Below are 27,619 nucleotides of genomic sequence, written 5' to 3'. Positions count from 1 at the left end.
CCTTCCTATCCTTTCAATTAGAGAGATACAGATCTTAGAGAAGGACTTAGCAGGAGAAAGCAGGCTTGGAGGAAAGGAACATGTGGGGCAGTTAAGGTTCTCTGAACTTCTAAAATGTCCCATTTTCCATGCCCTAACAATTCTTCCTACCTTCTCTTTACCTTGCCTTCTGCAGGGCCCTGGAACAGCAGAATAGTTAAAAATGTGCTATCAATTATACTTTCCTCCTAGAACCTTTTGTTTGTTTTCAGAAATAAGACTGCCAACCAACAATAATATAAGACATGTATATTCAAGTTATGCATGCTTCATTATTTTAATTAATCTTTGAAATGCTTTTAATACATTCCTATGAAGCAAGAGAATACAGTTTGGGATGAAAATTTATCCAAGTGAGATTGAAAATATCATTATGGTTGTGAAGGCTTTAGAAACTGGGTTTTATACTGATTGTTCTTCAATTTTTCAATCAACCAAAAAGTGAATGGGGGAATATACTAAGTTTTCTTTACCTCAAATTGATGAAGAACATCAGAATTTTTTTCCATAACATAATCTTTGAACAAATAATCATATCCTTAGTATGTTTGTATTCAAAATCATCAATATTATCATCAACACCAAAAGATAATTTTTGTCATGCTTTTATACACTCACTTGTCTATGCTGAGTCACACACAGGAACTAAACAGGGCCCATGGGTTTCCTGTCAGTTCCCTTGTTTTGGGTTTGTATTGGATTGGTTTGGTTTGGTTTGGTTTATGTGCCCTTTCACAACTCTCCCTTCATCCTCTCCAGGGATCCACTCTACTCGTTACTGGTCCCTGGCCTCCCAAAGGACATTTGTGTACCTCTCTGTGTTGCTCACCATGTCCTTCTCCAGTATTCAGCAAATAAACCTAAGCCATGCTGTGCTCCGGATATCTTAGTAAATGTCCAACCTTGTTCAATTACGGTGTACATATGGCTCAAGTAAACATATTTAGGAAAGTCTTTATGTTCTTGTGGTATATTGCTGCCAACCAACCTGGAGCTGATCTGCTATACTACATAGTATATACATATATGTATAAGCTCTATACAGAAATAATTTGTACTAAGAAAGCAACACAATGAGTTATAATATGAAAATGCATATCTACTAAATAGTAATATTTGTACTCACTATTTATATACGCTATAGAAACTGGAGTAATAAGAATATAAGATGGCAGATTCCAGGGCCTCATGTAAACTAGTCTTTGTATATTGTCATTATCCTAGACACAGCACAGCACTTGGTGAATAATGTAAAATTTTCTGGGTAATTTTTGAGGGCAGCATGCAGGAGTACTGTACATTGCTTGTGTCTACCCATGTCCAGTTAGAAAAACAACCCTAATATTTCAAAGAGATTTGACTAGAAACTTGGTGATAAAAGTAACGAAAAATGTATAGAAAAAAAAGAAAAAGAGAGAAAGGAGGAAAGATCCCCAGAGACGACCGAATTTACTGCCATAAGTATCTGCAGAATGCTATCACCGCTCCTGAGGCTAAGGAAACAGAAGGGAGATAGTGTGACCCCATGTCCACATGGTTGTGCTGCTAGAGCTCCTCCCAAACCACTGCTGATGGAAGCCAGGAGCCCACACTCCTTGTGACACTGCATGAGTCAAGAGTCCAGCAGTGCTGGGCTGACAGAGCTATTGGAGCCTGCACAGCTGCTGATGCAGGAATGCAAGCTGGCACTCGCCAAGCACACTGCCAGGAAGGAAACATTGCTGAAAATAAGGCTCTTCCTTCCTCCCATCTTCCAGTCTCTTGCCAATGCCTCCCATTATCAGCAGCCTGCTGGAAATCTATCCCAAGGGAGTCTGGAAAGTATAGTTTGCAGATATCCTGCCCGTATGATACAGAAAACGGCACAGAAAGGGAGGACTGGGGCAGAACACCAGACGAATAGCCATTCCAGTGCATTGTATACAAAGTTCCACATGTAGCTAGCTGGATAGGAAGCCTGGCTGGCATCTCTTTCCCAAATACTCCTACTCATATAACCTGTTAGAGGCTTTCCTGAATCTGTGGTCTTTACTTGTCTCTCTCTCTCTTCCTCACCCTTTCTCTGTCACAATTCTCTATCCCTGAATTCTCAGAGGCCACCTGGATTTCCACTTGTGTTTGCCAACTGTGTCAACCACTCTGAGGCAGCTGCAGTTTCAGTGGCTTCTTGTCATATTTTCCCTTATTCCATTGTTTAAAGTAGTGCGTAGGTCACCATAGAAACCAGTTTTTGTTGTTGTTGCTTTTTTTTTTTTTTACTTTACCTGGTTGGTTTCATAAAAAAAAAAAAAAATCATCTTATTGCTATAGACGGAATGTTTGTATCATCCACAAATTCGTATGTCAAAATCCTAATCCCCAATGTGACAGTATCAGTGAATGGGATCAGTGCCCGAATAAAAGGGAACCCCAGAGGTCCCTCCTCTTCCACCATGTAAAGACACAGCAGGTAGTGATGCCTGAATGTGGAAGTGCATTCTCACCAGACACCAAATTTGCCAGCCCCTGGATCTCAAATTTTCCAGCTGCCAGAACTGAGAAGTAAATTGTTGTTCACAAGCCGCCCAGACCATGATGTTCTGTTAGAACAGCCCGAACTAAGATAACTTACCGCACTCTTTCTTCACTCGATAACAATGAATGCTTCAATGAAATATATAAACAAGGGAGTTGCGGAAAGAAAACTAAGGCTGTAATAAAAGGTGCTAATGTTTATTGATAACACTCAAATCAGAAATGTATATTAAAATGAAGTTTGAAAACTAATTTTCATATTTGATTTGAACAAAAGCAGCTTATCTGCAAGACAGTCCAATATATTCCCAGATCTTGTCCAGAATTTGTTAACATCTGCTTTTATTGTTTAGAAGTAGTATTTTGATAACTGCATAAATCAACCCTTTAAAAAATGTTTATAATAAGGAATATGGTAGAACAAATCCCTTTTTAAAAAATTTTTCTTATCGCTTGGGGATTTTTAGTAAAAACAGAAAAAAGGGAAATGAGTAAACAATAGCAGTATGCTCATTTCATATATCTTGAGGCCCACCTGTTTAAATGTTTCCAAAGCCATTAAATGCATCTGTTATTTATTTCCTGTGATAAAGTATATGAAAAAATTAGTAAGTATAAATATCTAAAGTCAATTTAGATGGGCTCTCCGATAGAAAATTAGGAAGATTTAAAAGATAACTCACATTCAATAGCCAGACCCCATTTTGAAGTTGGGACAAAGTAGGCTTAGCTATGTAATCTTGGGTACTTTATTCTCATCTTCTGTGAAAATGGAATTTTACTATTTACCTATGGTGAGTTTTGGGTGGGGGCTGGTTTCTAAATCCTTGTATAGTAAGGGCAAGGCACATACTCATCCTTCAGTTAATAGTATGTGTTATCATTAAAACATGAAATACATGTGAGTATAGTTCTGTATGCCTGCATCTACATCTATTTCTTCTTCTTGTACATTAGACCTTGTGGAATCCCAATGGGCTACAGTTTCTCTCACTAATATGTTCCAAAGAGCACTAGATCACAGCTGTCTGTCATATACAGGAGCAGAACTGGCTACTATTTCTGGTTCAGTGACTATAGTCGACAACACCTTGAGCCAGTCATATACCCTTTATCCATTTCTTAAATTTATAATTAGGAGATGACAAGCAGTCACAGAAGTGCCTCATAGCTCTCATATCCTGTGAATCTCTGAAGCTGAATCCTGTACACTGTTATGTTTTATTACTATGTTATTATATGCCTTCTACTTTTTTTACTATGTTATTATATGCCTTCTACTTTTTAGAATATTTCACGATAGGGAACACATAGTTTCCTTCGGAATATAAAATAGAATTCCTGAATAATATAATTGCATATTCAGCAATAATAAGGAAAACCTTATACTCATAGTTTTACTTACGTGAGGGACTTAATATCACTGTGTAATCTACATATGACTCTGTGCTCTGAGCAGCTTCTATCCTTAACCTATGGCATTCCTCAACAGTTCTCATCATTTCACTTTAACCCTCCCCCCAAAAGAAGAATTTGTTTCAATGATCATTAGTGAGAAGTGGACACTTTATTAAAGATCATTTGAAGAAACATGATTGGGGGAGGCATTGTCATCAACAGCACAGCAATTACCCCTCTCTTAGTCTGGGTCCTCTGAGGAGCAGCCATTGGTGCAGGATTAAATATGCAAGGATTTTATTAAATTCCTATGGAAGAAAATGGTAAAGGAGTCAGAGAAGGTTGGAGAAACCATCTGAGACGATGGTTTTTTGAAAACTAATTTTCAGTCTAAGCAAGTTTCATCAAGGTCATTGGGGCAACCCTGAGCCAAAGTTGACCAGAAGGAGCTCATGTCTCCCAGGAACAGACTGCTTTAGGCTCCCTGCTGCCCTCGGGCATTGGCTGGGAGCAGCCCAGGACGTGTACACCTACAGCACAAATCCAAGATGGATTTCAAAGCTCATTAGCCAGGCCCGAGGTCAGGAATCCTGTCTCTAGTTGGAAAGCTGTGCCAGTGTTCCAGTGAATCTCCCTTTGATCTAGTCTCTCAGGCTTCCTTCACTTGAGATTTTTCCATCTCCAGAACTTTTCCACATCTCTTCCTTACTCTTGTCTCTTCTGTAGGCTTATCTAAATTTGCATCATCCATCATTATTTTCACTCAGTGAATTAAAAATCCATTAGTTACCAGAATTCGCCATCCACAGCAGGCAGTGATAACATAGAACACAAAACGTTTCCTGACATGTTAACAGCAAAGCTGTGCTGTCATCGAACACTTCTGTCCCATTTATTATCCAGTATTCCACTGTCTGGCTTCTGGATCCATGAACATACTCAAACTGCTTTCATAAAATCATCAATTTATTTTTAATTGCCAAATCTATTGGACATTTTATAGTCATTATTATTGACTTTTGTATCCAATGACATTACTATCATTCATTTCTCAAAATTCTGTCTTTCGCAGACCACTGTGTTTGAGCATACTGCACATTCTCCTTGCATCTTAATGGTCATTCCTTTTCTTTTTCCTCATTTTTTCTGTTCTTCCCCACTCCTTAAATAATGGTGTCCCCCAAGCCTTGTTAGTCTTATCACTCTACATACTTTCTATAGACACTTTATTCTCTGCTGTGTAATAATTTTCATTTATTCATGTAATGTTGTATTATTTAATAAGCTCCTAGTACGAACCAAGTACAATACTATATCCTAAGGTTGAAATTATAGGGAAAAAATCTCTGGCTTTAAGGTACATATTGTCCAGTGGGGGAAATATAAAAGTCAATAGACAATTAGAGGACAATGAGATACTGCTGTATTAGGTGAATGCACATGGTTTAGGGCACCATAGGAGGGCATCTAACTTACACTTGGGAAATTAGAGAAGCTTCTCATAAGAAGACAATCAATAATGTGTAGTAATAACAATAAGGGGCAGTAGGGCATTCTGAACTAAGAAAGCACCACACTTGAAAGCACAATTAGTTTGGTATATCTGCAATATTGTATGAAAGGAAATGGGAGAGGCTGGGTCAAGAAAATGTTATAAAGTGAAGCTAATGAGAAGAAGAACTTTATGTGCTATGCTGTGGTCTTTAGGTCTTGTGCTAAGAGCAGTGAAGATTGCTGATGGGTTTGAAATGAGAACATGACTTTATTTAAAAGTTTTAGAACTTCACACTACAGAGAGGATAGCTTAGAAATAACACTATCTAGAAGTACTTCAGTTCAGTGCAATTAAATATTATTTAAGCCTACTATGTATCAGTTACCTTAAATTTTGTTTAAAAGTTGATAAAGGCTTAGAATCATGTGCATGACACAACCCATTAAATCAAAGCCAAAAATCAAAGCAAAACAAAAAAGAACACTGAAAGTATATGCATGTATTTAGTTTATATATAACTTAATGAACTATTATAACCCAGTTATCAAAACCAGAAATCCTTCACTCTTCCATTTTCCACTCCCCTGACATCCAATATCCAATATCATAGTTGATCACAACTAACCAAGCCCTACTTATACATCTGACTGGCCTCCTCATTGACCTCATCTCCCTTCTCAGTCTAAATTCCAAAATCCACCTTGTATCTCCATCCCTGTCCACACCACCATTATCTCTTGTCTAGCCTCTGGCAGTAACTTCCTAAATGGGTCCCATTTAGGGACTGATCTATTCTCCACTTACTAGACACCCCTCTCTGATCTATTCTCCACTTACTAGATACAATAATCTTCATGTAATGGAAGTCAGATTATGTGATTTTGCATTTTAAAATCTCCCAATGACTTTTTATTGTATTTAGAATAAAACAAAACTCTGCCCCAGGTCCTGAAAAGCCTCTTCTAATCTGACTTTCACAGGTTTTTCATCTCAGGCTACCCAGCTTCATCCCCTTCAACATGTTCAATCACATTGAATTTCTGCAGTTTTTAGAAAAGCCTGTGCTTTTCTCACATGCTCCTTTCTGGAAGATATATCCTGTATCTGCACTTTTCACCTCCTTCATGGTGACCACCCTGGTCCATAACACCATCATTTCTTCAGTGGCTACTCAAATAGCTTCTTATCTGGGCTTCTTGCTTCTGCTCTGTGCCCCATAAAGCAGCCAAAATGATCCTTTTAAAATGTAAATGCTCCCCTGCTGAAAAGTCTTCAATAACTTCTCATCACATTTAAAATAAAATCCAGCAAGCTAAGCACAACTAAGCAAGCCATACTTATATATATCTGACTGGCTTCCTTGCTGAGCTCTCAAATCCCTCTACTTTCCTGTGTTGTCCTTCTACTTTAGTCACACTGGCCACCTCCCTTGTCTTCAACACACCAACTCGCTTGAGGATCCACTGTTCCTCCAGCCTGGACCCTCTGTCTCTCTTCAGAAGTCTGAAGGCTCTGGCCTTCCCTTCTAGTTGTGCACTCAAATAGCATCTCCTTAGATCTTCCCTGGGCACTCCCATGTCTCTATACTTGCCTCCATCTGCTTCTATCTCATATGCTTATTTATTGTTCTTTTAAAAAGTTATCACTATCTGACATTATAGTGAAGGGTTGTGCATTGTCTACATCCTTCCTTACAATATAATTTCTTGAGGATATCATTTTCAGTTTTTTTATTGTTTCTCCAATATTCAGAATACAACTTGACATATAATAGGCATTCAATATATAATTATTTAATGAAATTATTGAATCATAGTCTGGGGAGCCCTATCAATTAATATTTAGAATATAGGCATTTATTAATTAGAATAAAATAAATAACTTCTGAGAATTTTCTTTTCTAATACCTTTTACAATTTATTTATTCAAGAGAGAAACTGTGAGTGGGGGGTGGGGCATAAGGACAGGGAGGGGCAGAGAATCTCCTGCAGACTCCACTTTGAGCATGAAGCCCATCGAGGGGCTCTATTTCAGGACCCTGAGATCATGACCTGAGCTGAAACCAAGAGTCTGAAGCTTAACTGACTGAGCCACCTATTCACTAACCCGTGCACTTGCCCAATATATTAATAACGCAGCTAAGCTATGCTCAAGTGAGAGGAATTCAATGTAATAATGAATTTGTGGGAAAAACATTAACAGATTTACTTTTTAACTAATAATAAATTTAAATATTAGGGTGTAATAAACTACTTAGCATTGTTATATACTATTTTTTATACTATTTTTAAAATATGTCAGTGATTTTATTAGTGGTATCCTTTAAACACTATTCATATAGTCTGGTTTTTTTTTAACCTCATAGATTAGCTTCATAGACACAACCAGCTGAATGCAACTCAATAAAGCTATGGCTACCAATATTTAACTGTTGACAGGAAGGAAAAATGACTCTTTGCTGAGTTATTTTCATGAAAGAAGATGACTCTCAGCAGAGTTAGTGTCACAAAAGAATAAATATTGGGTAGATAAAATATTTCAAAGTGTATTAAAACAGGCTTTTTGATAACCTAAGAGACTACATTTTAGGTCCATGGATGTCAATGAACTTTTTTTCTTTAGAGAATGAAAACATCAAATATCTTTGACTTCATCTAGTTTTAATAAAAATATTTTATCTCCTAGAGTTACATTTTATAAGCTCCTTCACACTATATTAGTTCACGATTGCTCCAACTACAAACATTAGCCAAATGAACACAAGTTTCAAATAAACCAGTTTTTTAAAAAAACATAAACTTCAACCATACATAAATTGTGTTATAAATTCAAAGAGTCATTTTGGGGGGGGGATAAATGGGGGGTATTATTCCTCATGAAGAAAATGTTGTGACCATTATTTCAAGGGGGGGGCACTGAATCTGAAGATCAGGTTCTATTAAATGTAAAAATACCAGGGTGCCTGGGTGGCTCAGCCCTTAAGTGTCTACCTTCAGTTCAGGTCATGATCTTGGGGTCCTGGGATTGAGTTCCGCACTTGGGCTCCCTGCTCAGCCAGAAGTCTGCTTCTCCCTCCCCCACTCCCCTGCTTGTGTTGCCTCTCTTGCTGTTTCTCTCTCTGACAAATAACTAAATAAATAAAGTCTTTTTAAAAAATGTTAAAATATTCCTGTTTACCAAATTGACTCAAGTCAGGAGATGCAAAATATTCTCTAAACAGCAAATCGGGGGTGGAGGGAGCCTAAAAAATTTATTCAGTTTATTCAGAACTATTTCCTGAGGACCTGCTCTTTGTGAGGGACTGTACCAGTATAAGGATCCCCAAATGAACAAACATGCTCTGAGAGCACTCAAGGTGTTCTTGGAAGGCTATTCTTCATAGCCAGGTGAGCAGTGGGGTTGAACTAGAACTAGAAATGCCCATGTTTGGAATGGACTCTTCAATCATTTGAAGTCAGCATACTTCCTGTGATAGACTCACCAAGTCTCTAGTCAGCAAATGCTAGTGAAAGGAAAAATATTTTCTTCTAAAGAACAAGTTAGACCTCTGTAAAGTGTACATGATTAGAAGATCTATGGTTTTTGTTGTTTTTTTGTTCTTTGTATAGCAGCTAATTATATAGTTTCCAATAATCAAATCTGTTTCTCCTCCTTAACATCAAAAGTAAAGATGTAGGGGGCGCCTGGGTGGCTCAGTGGGTTAAGCTGCTGCCTTTGGCTCGGGTCATGATCTCAGGGTCCTGGGATCGAGTCCCGCATCGGGCTCTCTGCTCGGCGGGGAGCCTGCTTCCTCCTCTCTCTCTCTCTCTCTCTCTCTCTGCCTGCCTCTATGCCTGCTTGTGATCTCTGTCAAATAAATAAATAAAAAGCTTTACTTTTTTTTTTTATTTTTTTAAAGATGTAGGAAAGCATGAACCGCCCTCATTTATGGACTAGTCCTTAGATGTGAAGGACAGAATAGAACCTACAGTGACTTATGGCTTATGAGATGGAGTAAGCTAAATAGAAAAAAAAGTATAATAAACATGCAGATTGATGCATTATGATTCTTTTAATAAAGCACTTAAAACCACTTCTCTTAATGGTAATAAAAGACACAAAACCATATCAAATCTAATTCTAAAAACCAAATAAGATAATAATTCAGTTTTCCAGAAGGCAAATTTTCTTTGATCTCAGGCACCATGTACTACTAATAATGAATTTTTCTGTTAAGTTATTCACATGCCACTTTGTAGTACGTATGCAACGAAAGTCTAAACACCTCACAAAATGCAGTATGTTTTCTTGACTTACGGAGAAGAAAAATATACATGTGTTGATTTAAAGAAAACCAAGGGACTGTGGAAAGCATCAGGGGAAGGAGATACAAGTAGGGAAAAGAGAAAAAAAGTAAAACAGGAAAATGTTGAGGGTGATGACAGTAGAGATAGATACATGTAAAATGATACAAATACCAAGGCTCAGGGACAATGCTGAGAACCAAAGGATTTAAAAGCAGAGAGAGAGCCTCTTCTAAAGGACCGCAAACTGAGGAACTCTAAGATTGCACCAATGTGTGTGTGCGTGTGAGTATGTTTATGTTTATGTCATGATGATGGTAAGTGAGAATGAGCCATAGAACATGTTGAAATTAATTGTCCCTGAGGGCATATATTAGTTTTGTTTGTTTGTTTTACAGACTTAACAGCTTAATGTAATACCCATTTCTTATCTCGTAGCTTCTAGAGTTTCTATGGATCCCAAGTAAGGGTGTGGTGTGGCTTAAGCAGGTTCTCTGCTTTGCCCACTCATCTGTGCTCTTATTTGGAGGCTCTGGGGGAAAATGTGTTTCCAGGCTCATTTCAATTTTGGCAGATTTCAGCTCCATGTTGTAGAAGGAGGTCTCTGTTTCTATGCTGACTACTGGATGGGGACTATCCTCAGCTCCTGGAGGGCTTCCACTTTCCTTGGCTTGTGGCTTTCTTCATATTAAAGGCCAATAATGGCAAGTTCAATCTTTCTTATAATTTTTCATATTTTCCCTTCTTCTTTTAAAGGGTTTAGGTGATGAGTTCAAGCTCACATAGAATATCTAGGATAACCTTCCTATCTAAAGGTCAACTGATTAATAACATATATAATTATATCTGCAAAGCCCCTTTACCATGTAACATAATTATTGATGGAATACTTTTTTTTTTTTAAAGATTTTATTTATTTATTTGACAGAGAGAAATCACAAGTAGACGGAGAGGCAGGCAGAGAGAGAGAGAGAGAGGGAAGCATACTCCCTGCTGAGCAGAGAGCCCGATGCGGGACTCGATCCCAGGACCCTGAGATCATGACCTGAGCCGAAGGCAGCAGCTTAACCCACTGAGCCACCCAGGCACCCTATTGATGGAATACTAAGGAATAAAGATCTAAACCTACCTAAGAAAATTTGAAAACTAGCTTTCAAACAATCAAGCTGATCTACATGTCATTTAAACAGTTGATAAAATAATCTGAACACTTTACAGGAAGACAAAGGACACCTGATTGGCTCAGTTGGTTAAGTGTCTGACTGTTGGTTAACAGTCTGACTCCACACTGGGTATAGAGTCTGCTTAAGATTTTCTCTCTCCCTCTCCTCCCCTGCCCCACTGCTCATGTGTTCTCTCTGGCTCTTTAGAAAAGGAAGGAAGGAAGGAGTGAGGGAGGGCAGGCAGGCCACAAAATTCAGACTGAATAGTGTACCATTAATAAATCATAGCATTTAATCAAACTTGTTAGGTAGATAAAGGAATAAATAAAAATATGACTCATAACTAGGTTGAAATCAGTCAATAGAAACACATGTGGAAGATACAGAGACCATGGAATTTTTGGATAAGAACCTTACGGTAGATATTTCAAATGTGATGTAAGAATTAAAGAAAAACATGACAAAAGAGAAATGAAAAAAAAAAAAAAGAAAGAAATGGAAGCTATTAAAAAAACAAAAATAAATGGAACTTGAGAGCTAAAGAATGTAATATCTAAGTTAAAAAGTTTGCTGACTAGGTTTAAAAGCAGATTAAAAACTATGGGAAAATATGGAAAAAATATGAAGATATCACAATAGAAATTATTAAAAATGAATATATTGTGGGAGGGACAAAAAATAGTAGCAAAATGGAAATCCTATAATACATATCGGTAGGATCCAGAGGGAAGTGGGTTGGGAAGAAAAATATTTACCAAATAATGACTATATATTTTGCTGGTTTAATGAATATCATAAACTCCCTAATCTAACAAACTCAGCAAACTAAAATCAGGACAAACCACATGAAAACACTGTAAGTCATCACAAGATGAAATTTTTGTAAACCAGTGATAAAGAGAAAAACTTTAAAGCACCTAAAGAAAAAAAAGACAAAATACACACCGGGGAACAAAGACCAACTTCTCAATAGAAAGAAAGCCAGACAAAAGATAATGAAACAACATTAAAAAAAAAAAAAGTCAAACTGCAACTATATATATCTAGCAAGCAGAAATACCATCCTTCAAAAATGATGGTGAAGTAAAGACTTTTTTCAGGAACAAAACCTGGAATAATTTGTCACTAGCAAACCTGCACTAAAAGAACTGTGAAAAAGTTCTTTGGGGTAAAGAAAAATGATACCAAAAAGAAACTTGAATTTACAAAGAGGAAAAAAAGTACAAGGATGTTACTTTGGAGGAAATATAAAATACCTTTCTCATTTAAAAAATTAATTTAAAGATAAATGGTCTAAACACTGCAATCAAAAGCAGAGATTTTTCAGACCTGATGTAAAAGAAGAGCAGACAACATTCTGCATAAAAGAAACCATTAAATATATATAAATACTTATGAATTTTAAAATCATATAAAAATTTTATAAATTATTAACATAAAGGCATAAATCTGTGGAAAGTTCTTGTAGAAAAGTAAAAATATATTAACCAAACACTAATCATAAAGAAGGTGTGAGTATATTAAACATTAACATTAAAAAAATTTTACCAGATAAAGATACTTCATCATAAAACTAATAGTTCATCATGATAGAGGACATCACTATCTTAACTGTGTATATACCAAATAATAGCTTCAAAGCACATGAAGTAAAATTTGACAGAACTTAAAGTAGAAATAAACAGATTCAAAGTTAAAGGGAAGACCAAGGAAACCTTAGAATTAGTTATTTTTATTCAGGATTTCCGGCTCTCTTCTAGTATGTTTTCAAGATCTTTTAGTTCCATTAATGTCCACATTATCTCTTCCCAGACTTTGTCTTCAAACCAAGGATGCTTTAAACACAAAGACAACACTCATTCTGCCAGCATAGGATTATCAGGGCTCAAGTCAAAGGATTTGAGGGCCCAAGTTTCTTGTCTTCAACTCAGTGTGCCATATTAAGGGTCCCTTTCCTTCTCAATCAGTTGCCTAACTCCATCCAAGTAGAGTCAGTGAAATTATGTATTGAACACATACTACCATTATGCAATCCATGAAATTAATTTTAAGTACTTATCCTGTGGGTAGCTCACTTTTGGATATGCAAGGTATCTTTTAAGGCCATCAGAGTAGTTTGGGGGCTTTTCTACCTGTGCCTTGAGTTGAGATTTCAAAATATAAAACTTTTTGTTTTCTGTAAGTTCCCCAGAACAGCCTAAAGCAATACCAGCCGATAATATTTGTAATCACCATTGGAAGTAGAGCTAGATCAGGCTCTGTCTTCTCTCTCTAATGTACCTCACCATTGTTTCTCTGTGTGTGTGGCGGCATTGCTCGTCACACTCTGCTACTCCTGGACAGCCTCTTTTCACAATCCTAGCCTCCTGGGACTTCAGTAGTAAAACCATTTCCACATGTAGCCCCTTTAGCACAAGGAGTGTTAACTGTTACTAGTGTCTGGGTGACTTGATATCCATCCCTTGTTTGTTCCTCTAACCCTGACTCTCTTCTGTTAGTAGTCTCTTTATTAATTATCTGTCTTCAAACTCTGAGTGAACTTTGTCTCCTCTCACTCCAAATGGCAAGTATATGGTACCAACAGTTGCTGTACCCAAGATGGAACTCTGGATCTATGTTATTTATATATTAAGTAAACATGTGGATGATGTCCTTCCTGATGAGACTTTTAAAAATGACAGTTCGTGGCATGAAGCGGCATTTTGAGTAGTCAGATTATCACTGGTGGCATAGAATGGAATGCTGATACAGTGCAAGTCTTTAGATGATCAAGTGGCTACTAAATTTGAAAACTGGTCAAATCTAAACAGAAAAGAGTATCCAAGAGTATCCAGATAAGATGCAATCTGCATGATCACCCCTTGGTGTAGAACACAGTAAAAAGTAAAAATGTGATTTTGGGGTGATGGCAAATAAGATTTAAGAAATCTGATGTACTTTAGAAAACCTTTGATATTTTTGCTGGGTTATTAGGCTGAAAGATTTCAATAGTTTTTTAAGTATCAGAAAATAAAAAGGAGGCAGCTATCAATAGCTTTTTTTTTTTTAAAGATTTTTATTTATTTGTCACAGAGAGAGCACAAGCAGGGGTAATGGCAGGTAGACAGAGAAGCAGGCTCCCCATGGAGTAAGAAGCCCAATGCAGGAATTGATTCCAGGACCCTGGGATCATGACCATCTGAGCCACCCAGGTGGCCCTCAATTCCATTTTAGACAAAATGAAAAGAGTATCTCAGTCAGAACATGAAGGAAACAATGTACTTTTCTCAACATCTAAATGAAAATTTATTTTTACTGTGTTTTCTATATGAAAAGAGTCTTGTTCAATTCTGGTATATTATAATATTTAAATAATTTAACACCGTCTGTCTTGCCTCATGGATACACAGGGGATGAATGGGAAATTTTGTTATTTTCAGAATACCTTTAAGACAAAGAAATTACGATGTGCTCTTTTTTCTGTTATATAATTGATACACTAACTCCCAAGTTAGAAACATGGTTTTCAAGGCCAACCACATATGCTTACTTGTTAATATTTCCCCTCAAACTTAGTAAGTTGAAATGGATAGAATGTGGGATTAAATGATTAGAGACCATGCTACACAACAAATAAAACTGTTCAATAGGAATACACAAATTAACACACATAACTTTTAAAGCAATGGGTAAATCTCGTGAAAATCTGCATGGGTAGGAGCTAAGCAGGAGCAAAAACATAGAAAGAGAAGTGATTATGGAGCCACCCGATTTTCTAGGACCATAAGATATCCTGAGGGAGAGCCCTGTGGCCCAAAGTCTATGATCTGAGACTGAACTGGAAAAAATCTATCTACTTAGAAGAGATATCCAAAGTAACCTAAGATCTATGTTATTGCGATTATCAATAGTTTGTTCCTTTTTATTGAATGTTTCTTTGTATGCATTTACCATGCCCATGATTTGATGGAAATGATTTGATGATTAGGTTGTCTCCCATTTGGGGCTACTATGAATAAAGGTGCTATGAACATTTCTATGTTAAGTATTTCAGAGGGTGTACATTTCCATTTCTTTTAGGTTAATACATAAGAGAAAGAAATTGCTGGAGCTCCCCTAAGTTATTGTACCATTTTACAAAACCATTAGCAATATATAAGAATTCTGATGTCTCCCCAACCTTGCCAAATCTTGTGATTTTAGGATTTTTAATTTTAGTCAATTGTGTGTACTGTCATTGAGATTTTAATTTGCATTTCTTTGATAACTAATAATGTGGAACAGCTTTTCATCTGCTTGTGGTTCATATATCTTACATCATTAAGCATCTGTTTCAAACTTTAGTCTACTTGCATTTGTTTTTTTATTACTATTATTATGGTGGTGGTGGTGGTTAAGTAGTTGTAAAAATGCTTTATACCTTTGGATACAAGTCCTGTGTCAGATATGTGTTAAAAAATTGTCTCTCAGTAGGTGGTTTGATTTTTTCATCTTCTTAACTGATTTTCTGAAGAGAAGATACTTAAAATTTTTCCCTGCACATAAAAAATTCTAAGAAATCTAGAAAAATCCTATTGAAACTAATAAGTGAACATAGCAAGATTGCAGGACACATTTCCAATATACAAAAATCAATTGCATTTATATATGAGCAACAGATAATTAGAAAATAAAAATTTTAAACATACTGTGTATAAGAGCATCCAATATACATTTATATTTGTTTATGGATTTAATATATTTATATATAAATAAATTTATATATATTTATGGATCACATATATTTATTTATATTTATGAATTAATTCTACAAAAGATGTGGGAAAATTTCCACAGTGGAAACATTGCTGAGAGAAATTCAAGTTCTAAATTAACAGTGAGGAATACCTTTGTTTATTGTTTTTGAAAACTCAGTATTTTTATGATGTTATTTTACTCAAATTGATTTATAGCCTCAACCAATTCCAATTAAAACAGTAGTAGGGGGACGCCTGGGTGGCTCAGTTGGTTAAGTGACTGCCTTCGGCTCAGGTCATGATCCTGGCATCCTGGGATCGAGTCCCACATGGGGCTCCTTGCTCGGCAGGGAGCCTGCTTCTCCCTCTGACTCTGCCTGCCACTCTCTCTGCCGGTGCTCTCTCTCTCTGACAAATAAATAAAAAAAAAAAAAATTAAAACAGCAGTAGGATTTTTGTGGAAATTGATAAGGGGATTCTCATATTTTAAATAAAAATGAAAACCATATAACTTAAAACCATGTTTTCTAAAAAATACAGAAAGTGGCTAAGATTTCCATGTTGATTAATTTTCTTTTTTTTTTTTTAAAGATTATTTATTTATTTATTTATTTGACAGAGAGAGATCACAGGCAGAGAGAGAGAGAGAAGGAAGCAGGCTCCCAGCTGAGCAGAGAGCCCGATGCGGGGCCCAATGTCAGACCCTGCAATCATGACCCGAACCGAAGGCAGTGGCTCAACCCACTGAGCCACCCAGGCACCCCTGATTAATTTTCTTTATGAGAATTCTCATATCTGCTGTGGTATACTATCCTTACATTAAAATTAACTTAAAACGTTTTTTAATTCAAGTATAATTACCATACAGTGTTAAATTAGTTTCAGGTATACCATATAGTGATTCAACAATTCTGTATTACTCAGTGCTCACCACAATAAATATAATCATCTGTCACTAAAGCGTTTTTACAATCTTATGGACTATATTCCCTATGCTATACATCTTATCTCCCTGACTTATTTTGTAACTGTTATTTGTACCTCTTAATCCCCTTTATTTCACCCAACCCCCCACTCACCTACTCTGGCAACCACCAGGTTCCTCACTATATTTCAGAGATATTTTTTTTTTCTTGGTCTCTATTTTCTTAATCATTTGTTTCTTAACTTCTCTATTGTAAGTGAAATCATATGGTATTTTCTTTCTCTGATTGACTTATTTCACTTAGTATTACACTTTCTATATCTATCCATGTTAATGAAAATGACAAGACTTCATTCTTTCCATTTTATATATAACCACTTTCTTATCCATTCATCTATCAAAGGACATTTGGATTGCTTCCATATTTGGCAATTGTAAGTAATATAATATATATATAATAAAATGGAAAGTGATATATTTTTTTGAATTAATGTTTTTGTTTTCAAATACCCAGTAGTTGGATTACTCAATCATACAGTAATTCTATTTTTAATATTTTGAGAACCCTCCATACAGTCTTCTACAATGGCTACATCAGTTTGCATTCCCACCAACAGTGCATGAAAGCTTGTTCCTCCACATCATCACCAGCAATGATTATATACATTGTGTTTTTTTTATTTTAGCCACTCTGATAGGTATGAGGTGATAGACAACTTGTTTTCATTTATATTTCCCTTACGATTAGTAATGATGAACATCTTTTCATATGTCTGCTAGACATGTCTGTGTCTCTTTCAAAAAAAAGTTCACATCCTCTGTTCATCTTTAATTGGACCATTATGTGTGTGTTGATTAGTAAAAGTTGTTCATGTAGTTTGTATCATAACCCCTTCTAGGTTATATCATTTGTAAACTTTATCTCCAATTCAGTAGTTTGCTTTGTCATTTTGTTGATGATTTCCTTCCCTGTGCTAAGACATTTCATTTTTGTGTCATCCATAGTTTAATTTTGCTTGCTTTCCTTGTCTAAAGAGCTGTATCTTCGAACCAAACCAAACCAAAAAAAAACAACAAAAAAAGTTTCTATAGCCAAGATCAAAGAAATTACTGCCTTTTTTTTTTTTTTTAAAGGACTCATGGTTCCAGGTCTCACATTTAGGTCCAATTTCATTATTTTACACGTAGCAGTCCAGTTTTCCCAGCACCATTTGTTGAACTGTTTTTTCTTATCATATATTCTTATCTCCTTTGTCACAGATTAAATAACCATGTAAGTGTGGGTTTATTTCTGGGCTCATTATTCTTTTCTGTTAATCTATATGTCTTTTTTTGTGCCAGGGCTATACTGTATTGATTACTGTATTTTTGTAGTATATCATGAAACCTGGGTTTGGGATACCTCCAGTTATATTTTTCTTTCTCAAGATTACTTTTGCTGTTCATAGTTGTTTATGGTTCCATACAAACTGTAGGATATTTGTCCTACTTCTCTTAAAAATGTTGTTGCTACTTTGAAAAAAGATGGCATTAAATCTGTAGATTGCTATGGGTAGTATGGAAATTTTTAACAATATTGGATCTTCCAATTTATGAGCATAGAATATATTTCTGTTTGTAACATCTACAGTTTCATCAATGTTTCATAGTTTTTGGAGTACAGGTCATTAGTCCCCTTAGTTAAATTTATATCTAGGTATTCTTTTTGCTGAATGAACTGGGATTATTTTCCTAATTTCTCTTTATGCTACTTCATTATCAGTGTATAGATAAATACAGATTTCTGAATATTTCTTTTATATTCTGTGATTCAATTCATTTATCAGTTTCAGTAGCTTTTTGGTAGCATCTTCACAATTTTATACATAAAGTGTTATATCATCTGCAAATAGTAAAATTTTTACTTCTTTCATATGAATTTGAATGCCTTTTATTTCTTTTTGTCTGATTGCTGTGGCTTCCAGTACTATGTTGAATAAAAATGCTGAGAGTAGACTTCCTTGTCTTATCCTAATTTTAGAAGACAAGCTCTCAGTTTTTCACCACTGAATCTAACGTTAACTATGGATTTTTTATACATGGTCTTTATTATTTTGAGGTATATATTCTTTAAACATACTTTGTTGAGAGTTTTTCCTGTGAATAGATTTTGTACTTTGTCAAATATTTTCTCTGTATCTATTGAGATGATCATATGGTTTTTATCCTTTCTCTTCTTAATGTGACATACCATGTTGGCTAATTTGCAATACTGAACCACTCCTTTATCTCGGGAATAAATGCCAGTTGATCAAAGGTAAATGATTTTTTTTCCAATTTATTTATTTTCAGAAAAACAGTATTCATTATTTTTTAACCACACCCAGTGCTCCATGCAAGCCGTACCCTCTATAATACCCACCACCTGGTACCCCAACTTCCCACTCCCCTGCCACTTGAAACCCCTCAGATTGTTTTTCAGAGTCCATAGTCTCTCATGATTCACCTCCCCTTCCAATTTACCCAAAAGCACATACCCTCCCCAATGTCCATAACCCTACCCCCTTCACCCAACCTCCCTCCCCCCAGCAACCCACAGTTTGTTTCGTGAGATTAAGAGTCACTTATGGTTTGTCTCCCTCCCTAACCCATCTTGTTTCATGGATTCTTCTCCTACCCACTTAAGCCCCCATGTTGCATCACCACTTCCTCATATCAGGGAGATCATATGATAGTTGTCTTTCTCCGCTTGACTTATTTCGCTAAGCATGATACCCTCTACTTCCATCCATGTTGTCGCAAATGGCAAGATTTCATTTCCTTTGATGGCTGCATAGTATTCCATTGTGTATATATACCACATCTTCTTGATCCATTCATCTGTTGATGGACATCTAGGTTCTTTCCATAGTTTGGCTATTGTGGACATTGCTGCTATAAACATTCGGGTGCACGTGCCCCTTTGGATCACTACGTTTGTATCTTTAGGGTAAATTCCTAGTAGTGCAATTGCTGGGTCATAGGGCAGTTCTATTTTCAACATTTTGAGGAACCTCCATGCTGTTTTCCAGAGTGGTTGCACCAGCTTGCATTCCCACCAACAGTGTAGGAGGGTTCCCCTTTCTCCGCATCCTCGCCAGCATCTGTCATTTCCTGACTTGTTGATTTTAGCCATTCTGACTGGTGTGAGGTGATATCTCATTGTGGCTTTGATTTGTATTTCCCTGATGCCGAGTGATATGGAGCACTTTTTCATGTGCCTGTTGGACATCTGGATGTCTTCTTTGCAGAAACGTCTGTTCATGTCTTCTGCCCATTTCTTGATTGGATTATTTGTTCTTTGGGTGTTGAGTTTGCTAAGTTCTTTATAGATTTTGGACACTAGCCCTTTATCTGATATATTGTTTGCAAATATCTTCTCCCATTCTGTCAGTTGTCTTTTGGTTTTGTTAACTGTTTCCTTTGCTGTGCAAAAGCTTTTGATCTTGATAAAATCCCAATAGTTCATTTTTGCCTTTGCTTCCCTTGCCTTTGGCGATGTTCCTAGGAAGATGTTGCTGCGGCTGAGGTCGAAGAGGTTGCTGCCTGTGTTATCCTCAAGGATTTTGATGGATTCCTTTCTCACATTGAGGTCCTTCATCCATTTTGAGTCTATTTTTGTGTGTGGTGTAAGGAAACGGTCCAATTTCATTTTTCTGCACGTGGCTGTCCAATTTTCCCAACACCATTTATTAAAGAGGCTGTCTTTTTTACATTGGACATTCTTTCCTGCTTTCTCGAAGATTAGTTGACCATAGAGTTGAGGGTCTATTTCTGGGCTCTCTATTCTGTTCCATTGATCTATGTGTCTGTTTTTGTGCCAGTACCATGCTGTCTTGATGATGACAGCTTTGTAATAAAGCTTGAAGTCCGGAATTGTGATGCCACCAACTTTGGTTTTCTTTTTCAATATCCCTTTGGCTATTCGAGGTCTTTTCTGGTTCCATATAAATTTTAGGATTATTTGTTCCATTTCTTTGAAAAAGATGGATGGTACTTTGATAGGAATTGCATTAAATGTGTAGATTGCTTTAGGTAGCATAGACATTTTCACAATATTTATTCTTCCAATCCAGGAGCATGGAACATTTTTCCATTTCTTTGTGTCTTCCTCAATTTCTTTCATGAGTACTTTATAGTTTTCTGAGTATAGATTCTTAGCCTCTTTGGTTAGGTTTATTCCTAATGGTTTGGGGTGCAATTGTAAATGGGATTGACTCCTTAATGTCTCTTTCTTCTGTCTTGTTGTTGGTGTAGAGAAATGCAACTGATTTCTGTGCATTGATCTTATATCCTGACACTTCACTGAATTCCTGTACAAGTTCTAGCAGTTTTGGAGTGGAGTCTTTTGGGTTTTCCACATAGAGTATCATATCATCTGCGAAGAGTGATAATTTGACTTCTTCTTTGCTGATTTGGATGCCTTTAATTTCCTTTTGTTGTCTGATTGCTGAGGCTAGGACTTCTAGTACTATGTTGAATAGCAGTGTGATAATGGACATCCCTGCCATGTTCCTGACCCTAGTGGAAAAGCTTTCAGTTTTTCTCCATTGAGAATGATATTTGTGGTGGGTTTTTCATAGATGGCTTTGATGATATTGAGGTATGTGCCCTCTATCCCTACACTTTGAAGAGTTTTGATCAGGAAGGGATGCTGTACTTTGTCAAATGCTTTTTCAGCATCTATTGAGAGTATCATATGGTTCTTGTTCTTTCTTTTATTGATGTGTTGTATCACATTGACTGATTTGCGGATATTGAACCAACCTTGCAGCCCTGGGATAAATCCCACTTGGTCGTGGTGAATAATCCTTTTAATGTACTGTTGAATCCTATTGGCTAGTATTTTGGTGAGAATTTTCGCATCTGTGTTCATCAAGGATATTGGTCTATAGCTCTTTTTGATGGGATCCTTGTCTGGTTTTGGGATCAAGGTGATGCTGGCCTCATAAAATGAGTTTGGGAGTTTTCCTTCCATTTCTATTTTTTGGAACAGTTTCAGGAGAACAGGAGTTAGTCCTTCTTTAAATGTTTGGTAGAATTCCCCCGGAAAGCCGTCTGGCCCTGGGCTTTTGTTTGTTTGGAGATTTTTAATGACTGTTTCAATCTCCTTACTGGTTATGGGTCTGTTCAGGCTTTCTATTTCTTCCTTGTTCAATTTTGGTAGTTTATATGTTTCTAGGAATGCATCCATTTCTTCCAGATTGTCAAATTTGTTGGCGTAGAGTTGCTCATAGTATGTTCTTTCTCCAGGTCTTTTAGGTGTAGGGTTAGGTTGTGTACCTGAGACCTTTCTTGTTTCTTGAGAAAAGCTTGTACCTCTATATTTTCCTCTCAGGACTGCCTTTGTTGTGTCCCACAGAATTTGAACCGTTGTATTTTCATTATCATTTGTTTCCATGATTTTTTTCAATTCTTCTTTAATTTCCCGGTTGACCCATTCATTCTTTAGAAGGATGCTGTTTAGTCTCCATGTATTTGGGTTCTTTCCAAACTTCCTCTTGTGGTTGAGTTCTAGCTTCAGAGCATTGTGGTCTGAAAATATGCAGGGAATGATCCCAATCTTTTGATACTGGTTGAGTCCTGATTTAGGACTGAGGATGTGATCTATTCTGGAGAATGTTCCATGTGCACTAGAGAAGAATGTGTATTCTGTTGCTTTGGGATGAAATGTTCTGAATATATCTGTGATGTCCATCTCATCCAGTGTATCATTTAAGGCCTCTATTTCCCTATTGATCTTTTGCTTGGATGATCTGTCCATTTCAGTGAGGGGAGTGTTAAAGTCCCCTACTATTATTGTATTATTGTTGATGTGTTTCTTTGATTTTCTTATTAATTGGTTTATATAGTTGGCTGCTCCCACATTGGGGGCATAGATATTTAAAATTGTTAGATCTTCTTGTTGGACAGACCCTTTGAGTATGATATAATGTCCTTCCTCATCTCTTATTATAGTCTTTGGCTTAAAATCTAATTGATCCGATATAAGGATTGCCACTCCTGCTTTTTTCTGATGTCCATTAGCATGGTAAATTCTTTTCCACCCCCTCACTTTAAATCTGGTGGTGTCTTCGGGTTTAAAATGAGTTTCTTGGCGGCAACATATAGTGGGTTTTGTTTTTTTATCCATTCTGATACCCTGTGTCTTTTGATTGGGGCATTTAGCCCATTAACATTCAGGGTAACTATTGAGAGATATGATTTTAGTGCCATTGTATTGCCTGTAAGGTGACTGTTACTGTATATTGTCTCTGTTCCTTTCTGATTTACTACTTTGAGGCTCTCTCTTTGCTTAGAGGACCCCTTTCAGTATTTCCTGTAGAGCTGGTTTGGTGTTTGCAAATTCTTTCAGTTTTTGTTTGTCCTGGAAGCTTTTTATCTCTCCTTCTATTTTCAATGATAGCCTAGCTGGATATAGTATTCTTGGCTGCATGTTTTTCTCGTTTAGTGCTCTGAAAATATCATGCCAGCTCTTTCTGGCCTGCCAGGTCTCTGTGGATAAGTCAGCTGCCAATCTAATACTTTTACCATTGTATGTTACAGACTTCTTTTCCCGGGCTGCTTTCAGGATTTTATCTTTGTCACTGAGGCTTGTAAATTTTACTATTAGGTAACGGGGTGTGGGCCTATTCTTATTGATTTTGAGGGGCGCTCTCTGAACCTCCTGAATTTTGATGCTCGTTCCCTTTGCCATATTGGGGAAATTCTCTCCAATAATTCTCTCCAGTATACCTTCTGCTCCCCTCTCTCTTTCTTCTTCTTCTGGAAGCCCAACTATTCTAATGTTGTTTCGTCTTATGGTGTCACTTATCTCTCGAATTCTCCACTCATGGTCCAGTAGCTGTTTGTCCCTCTTTTGCTCAGCTTCTTTATTCTCTGTCATTTGGTCTTCTATATTGCTAATTCTTTCTTCTGCCTCATTTATCCTAGCAGTGAGAGCCTCCATTTTTGATTGAACCTCATTAATAGCTTTTTGGTTAGATTTTAGTTCTTTTATTTCTCCAGAAAGGGCTTTTATATCTCTGGAGAGGGTTTCTCTAATATCTTCCATGCCTTTTTCAAGCCCGGCTAGAACCTTGAGAATTGTCATTTTGAACTCTAGATCTGACATATTACCAATGTCTGTATTGATTAGGTCCCTAGCCTTGGGTACTGCTTCTTGTTCTTTTTTTTGTTGTGAATTTTTCCGCCTTGTCATTTTGTCCAGCTAAGAGTATATGAAGGAGCAAGTAAAATACTAAAAGGGTGGCAACAATCCCAGGAAAATATGCTTTAACCAAATCAGAAGAGATCCCAAATCGTGAGGGGGGAGAAATCATGATTGGGTGAGGGATCTCCTCTGATTGGGATCGCCTCTGATTGGGATCTCCCAATCTCTTCTGATTGGGATCTCTTCTGATTTGGGGATAAAAAGGGGTTCAAAAAGAAAGAAAGAAAAAAAAGAAAAAAAAAGAATTAAAAAAAGAGACTGAATTAAAAATTCAATCAAGAATTTAAAAAAGAATTAAAGAGATTGAAGAGATTGGGATCTCTTCTATTTGGGGGATAAAAAGAGGTTCAAAAATAAAGAAAAAAAAAGAATTAAAAAAAAGACAAATAAAGAAAAGCATAAAAAAGAAAAAAATATATATATATATTAAACTAGTTAAAAAACGTTAAAAAAGAAAAGGGTAAAAGTTAAAAAAAATTTTAGCAGAAGAAGAGGAAAAAAAATGAAAAAAAAAAATTAACTGCAAGACTAAAAAAATCACAGGGAGAAAGCCATGAGTTCCGTGGTTTGTTTTCTCCTCCTCTGGAATTCTGCTGCTGTCCTTGGTATTGAAACTGCACTCCTTGGTAGGTGAACTTGGTCTTGCCTGGATTTCTTGTTGATCTTCTGGGGGAGGGGCCTGGTGTAGTGATTCTCAAGTGTCTTTGCCCCAGGCGGAATTGCACCGCCCTTACCAGGGGCCGGGCTGAGTGATCCGCTCGGCTTTGCTTTCAGGAGCTTTTGTTTCCTGAGTACTTTCGGTAGACGGGAATGAATTGGTGGCCTCCTGGTCTCTGGCCCCGAGGAGCGAGAGCCCGGGGCCCCGCTCCCCAGTGCGCCCTCAGCGAACAGCTCCTAGTAACTTGCGTCTGAGCTCTGGCCACGCTCCGAGCTCACCGAGCCTGCGGCCGGTTCAAGGTAACCCCGAGCTGCGAGCTTACTGTCGGCTCTGTCTCTGCAGCCGGCTTTCCCATTCCAATATCTGCAAGCTCTGCAACACTCAGACACCCCCCATCCTTCTGTGACCCTGTGGGACCTGAGGCCACACCGATCCCGCGTGGGCTTCGCCCCGGTTCCGCCTCTGGAGCGATGTCCCTCAGCGGAACAGACTTTTAAAAGTCCTGACTTTGTGCTCCATTGCTCTGCTGCTTGCTGGGAGCCGGCCGCTCTCCCTGGGGTCTATCTTCCCGTCGCTTTGGATTCACTTCTCCGCCAGTCCTACCTTTCAAAAGGTGGTTGTTTTTCTGTTTCTAGAATTGCTGTTCTTCTTCTCTTCGATCTGCCGATGGATTTGCAGGTGTTTGCAATCTTTAGATAAGCTCTCTAGCTGATCTCCTGCTAGCTGAAGTAGTCTCAGCCTGCTACTTCTCAGCCATCTTTACTCCTCCCCTCCAAAGGTAAATGATTTTTTAAATGTACTGTTGGGATTAGGCTTCCTAATATTTTGTTGAGAGTTTTTGTGTCTGTGCTCATCAGATATATCGGTCTCTAGTTTTCCTTTTTGTAGTGTTTTTATCTGGTTTTAGCCTCAGGGTAATGGTGACCTCATAGAATGGATTGGGAAGTTTTCCATCCTTTTATTTTAAATTAGTTTGAGAATAATAGATATTAACTCTTCTTAAATATTAGGGAAAATTGACCTATGAAGCCCTCTGATCTTGGACTATGGTTTGTTAGAAGTTCTTTGATTACTGATTGGATTTCATTGCTAGTAACTGGTCTGTTCAAATAGACTTTTTCTTTCTGATGCAGTTTTAGAAGATCATTTGGTCCAGAAATTTACCTGTAACTTTTATATGGTCCAATTTCTTGGCTTATACTTTTTCTTAGTATTCTCTTATAATCTTTGGTCTTCTGTGGTATCAGGCTATTTCTTTTCCTTTATTTCTGATTTATTTGAGTCTTTCCTTTTCTCCCCCCTTTTTTTTTCTTTTTGGAATCTGGCTAAAGTTTTCTCAGTATTGTTGATATTTTCAAAGAATGAGCCCCTGGTTTCATTGATCTATTTTATTGTTTTTTATTCATTTATTTCTGCTCTAAGTATTATTATTCCCTCCCTTCTACTGGCTTTGTGCTATATTTTTTCTTCTTTGTATAGCTCTTTTAGATGTAAGGTTAGATTGATATTTTTCTTGCTTCTTTAGGTATGCCTATATTGCTATAATCTTAGAAAAGCTTTCGCTGCATCTCAAAGAGTTCGGATATTTTCATTTTCATTTGTCTTGATGTATTTTTTCATTCATTTTTGATTTCTTGGTTGACCCACTCATTGTTTAGTGGCATGTTATTTAGTCTATATCTATATCTATATCTTTGTAAATTTTTTTGTGTGTGACTGATTTCTAGTTTCATTGTTCTGATCCAAAAAGATTCATAGTAGGATTTTAGCCTTTTTGAATATATTGAGACTTGTTTTGTGGCCTAATATGTCATCTAGACTGGGGAATGTTCCATATGCTCTTGAAAACCATATGTATTCCACTGTTTTTTAAGTGTTCTGCACTACACTGCTATTATTGTATTGCTGTTGAATTATTTATGTCTATTAATAGTTATGTGTCCTGCATGGGAGTGCCTAAATACATAAAATAAGTCATAAGTATCTACAATTATTACATTCTATTGTTAGATTGTTCTCTTTATCATTATGCAGTGTCCTTATTTGTTGTTATAGTCTTTATTTTAAAGTCTATTTTGTTCAATTGAAGTATTGCTACCCCAGCTTTCTTTTTACTTCCATTTGCCTGGTAAACGTTTTTTACCCCCTTTACTTTTAACCTGCATATGTCTTTAGGTCTGAAGTGAGTCTCTCACAGGCAGCATATAGATGGATCCTTTTTTTTTTTTTCTTCATTCAGTCACCCTATATTTTTCAATTGGAGCGTTCAGTCCATTTACGTTCAAAGTTTATTGCCATTCTGTTACTTGTTTTATGGTTGTTTTCTAGTTTTTCTTTGTTCCTTTGTTCTCTTACTCTCTTTCCTTGTGGTTTGATGGTTTTCTATAGTGACAACAATTAAATTTCTTTCCTCTTTATTTTTTGTGTATTTATTATAGGTTTTGATTTGTGATTTCCATTAGGCTCACATATAACATCTTAAGCATATAGAAGTCTATATTAAGTTGATGGCAACTTAAGTTTGAATCCATTCTAGAAACACTAAATTTTTACTCCCCTGACTCCATGTGTTATGTATATGTTATGTTTTACATTTCATTATGTGAATCTCCTGATTTTTATAGATATACTTGATTTTACTGCTTTGTATCTTAACTTCCATACTGGTTTTATAAGTGATTAATCTACTTTATTATGTATGTAATTACTTGTGAAATTTTTTCCTTTCTTAATTTTCTTACCCCTGATTATGGCCAACATTTTTACTCAAAGAATTACCTTAATATTTCTTATAAAGGCTGGTTTAATGGTGTTGAACTCCTCTTGTCTGGGAAACTCTTTGGCTCTCCTTCTATTCTGAATGACATTCTTGATGGTTGAGTATTCTTGGTTGCAGATTTTTTTTTTCCTTTTAGCACATTGAATATATCATGCCACACCTTTTTGGCCTGCAAAGTTCCTGCTGAAAAATCAAGTGACAGACTTGGTGGAGTTTCTCTTATAACTGACTATTTTATTTTCTTTTAAAATTCTCTATTACTACATTTTACCATTTTAGTTATTATGTCTTCATGTGAACCTCCTTGAGTTGATATTGTTGGGAGCTCTCTGTGCCTCCTGGATCTACATGTCTGTCTTTCCCCAGTTAGAGGAAGTTTTCAGGTATTATTTCCTCAAATAATTTTTCTGCCCCCTATT

Source organism: Neovison vison, chromosome 11 (genome assembly GCF_020171115.1).
Source record: "Neovison vison isolate M4711 chromosome 11, ASM_NN_V1, whole genome shotgun sequence".
Classification (NCBI taxonomy): Eukaryota; Metazoa; Chordata; class Mammalia; order Carnivora; family Mustelidae; genus Neogale; species Neogale vison.
This window is presented reverse-complemented; position numbering follows the sequence as displayed.